This window comes from Nicotiana tomentosiformis, chromosome 5 (assembly GCF_000390325.3).
Source record: "Nicotiana tomentosiformis chromosome 5, ASM39032v3, whole genome shotgun sequence".
Taxonomy (NCBI): domain Eukaryota; kingdom Viridiplantae; phylum Streptophyta; class Magnoliopsida; order Solanales; family Solanaceae; genus Nicotiana; species Nicotiana tomentosiformis.
This window is the reverse complement of record NC_090816.1, coordinates 5034753-5037155: the sequence shown is the minus strand read 5'-3', so window position 1 is coordinate 5037155 and position 2403 is coordinate 5034753.

Sequence of the window (2403 nt, the reverse complement as noted above, 5' to 3'; positions counted from 1 at the left end):
TAATTAGTTCCACAATATCTACATAACTCGGAACTCCTACAAGGCATAAAACACATAATTAGTGCAAAACACTAGCGATTGAAAGCTCAATTCAATTAAAGTGCAGTAAATTAGAGTGCAATAAGCAACTAAAATACGAAATTATAGCCTACCATCAGAGCACCCCAAGGCGACACACTGGGCCGAATTAAGCCCTTATCGAGCAACTCTTGCAATTGTTATTTTAATTCTTTCAACTCTATTAGGGCTATACGATAAGGTGGAATAGAAATGGGCTGAGTCTCGGTAACAAATCAATGCCAAAGTCAATATCCTTGTAGGGAGGCACGCCCGGAAGATCCGCTAGGAATACTCTGAATAGTCCCTTACCACCGGAACTGACTCGACGGTAGAAGTATCAACACTAACATCCCTCACATATGCCAGATACGCATCACACTCCTTCTCAACCATTCGCTAAGCCTTAAGAAATGAAACAACCTTGCTAGGAACATAATCAAAGGTACCTATCCACTCTAGCTGCGGTAGACCTGGCATAACCAACGTCACCGTCTTGGCGTGACAATCAAGCATAGCGTGATAGGGTGACAACCAGTCCATGCCCAAAATAACATCGAAATCCACTATGCTGAGCAATAATAAATCGGCTCTGGTCTCAAAACCACTAGGAACAATCAAACACGACCGATACACACGGTCAATAATAATAAAATCACCCATGTGTGTAGATATATAGACATGAGAACTTAGACGGGATACACCCAATTACAAGGCAAAATAAGATGATACATAGGAATAAGTGGAGCCTGGATCAAATAAGATTCATGCATCTCTATGACAGACCGGAGCAATACCTGTGATGATAAAATCGGATGTAACTCCCTCCATCCTAGCAGGAAGGGCATAATATCTTGTCTGGCCTCCCCCTCTAGAGAGACCTCTACCTGTCTGACCTCCACCTCAAGCTGGTTGTGCAGGTAGGGTGGTAGCTGGCACTGTAACCATAACCTGAGGACCCGGTGGAGCACGCGATGCCTGAGTGGTCTGTGGAGGTGCACCCCTCTTGAGTCTGGGGCAATACCTCACCACATGATGAGTGTCACTACACTCAAAACAAGCCCTTAGAGGACGTAGTTGTTATCACTGGCTCGGGCCTGATCGGCTGGACTAATCACTGAAAACACCCCATGCAAGAGGTGCACTAGACAATGGCGGTGCATAATAAGGAGTCTGGGGCCTAGGAGTGGTCGGAGCACCACTGGTGGCTGGAAGTGCTGAATGAATAGGGCGACCCACAGAGCCCCTACTCTGACGAGTTGCCGATGGGGCACAAGTACTACTATAAGTGCCAAAATCTCAAGACCTCTTGGCCTCCCTCTCCTCTCTCTCCCTAGTCAACATACCCTCCAATCTCCTGGTGATCCCCACCACCTGCTGGTATGCGATGTCCATCTCCAACTCTCGGGCCATACTAAATCTGATACTGGGGTTGAGCCCCTCAATAAATCGACGAACTCGCTTCCGAACTGTAGCAACCAAGGCTGGACATTGCTTAGCCAAATCACTGAACCAGAACACATACTCTGACACGGTCATAGAACCTTGACGCAACTACTCAAACTCTGTGCGCCATGCATCTTTGAGACGCTGGGGAACATACTCCCTCAAGAACATATTTGAGAACTGAGTCCAAGTGAGTGAAGTTTACTCGGCCGGACTACCCAACTCATATGCTCGCCACCACTGATAGGATGCTCCTCTAACATGAAACGTACTGAAAGAAACCCCACTAGACTCTACAACACCCATAGTACAGAGGATACAGTGGAACTCCTCAAGAAAACCCTGGGCATCCTCTGACGCCAAGACACTAAAAGTAGGAGGGTGGTACTTCTTGTACCTCTCGAGCCTAAGTTGCTCCCCCTCAGAAACTGTTGCCCTAACCTCGAGCTAAACTGGAGCTACCGGCTGCATCGGTATGACCTTAGGAACCTGGTCGACCTGGACCTGCTACTCTGGGGTACGGGTGGCGGGAGTCTATGCTCCTCCCTCGTACTGAGATATTGCAGGAGCAAGTGGTATCAACCCTGCCTGAGCCAATATGCTGAACATGCTCAAAAACTGGGTGAGAGTCTCCTGGAGGGCTGGTGCAGAAACAAGCGTCTCAGGTGCCCGCCGTCCAACTGGAAATAATGGTGGCTCCAATGTAGTAGCTCGTGCGGGTGCTTCAGCTGTACCACGTGGACGTGCTCGGCCTCTACCCCGACCCCAGCCTCTCACAGCTCTAGCAGGGGCGTGGGTGTCTGGTCATCTGATCTCGCTGTACATGTCCTCACCATCTATGAGAGAATAGAAAGATAGAATTTTAGAGTCCAAAGTCAAAATCTCGCACGATAAAGAATC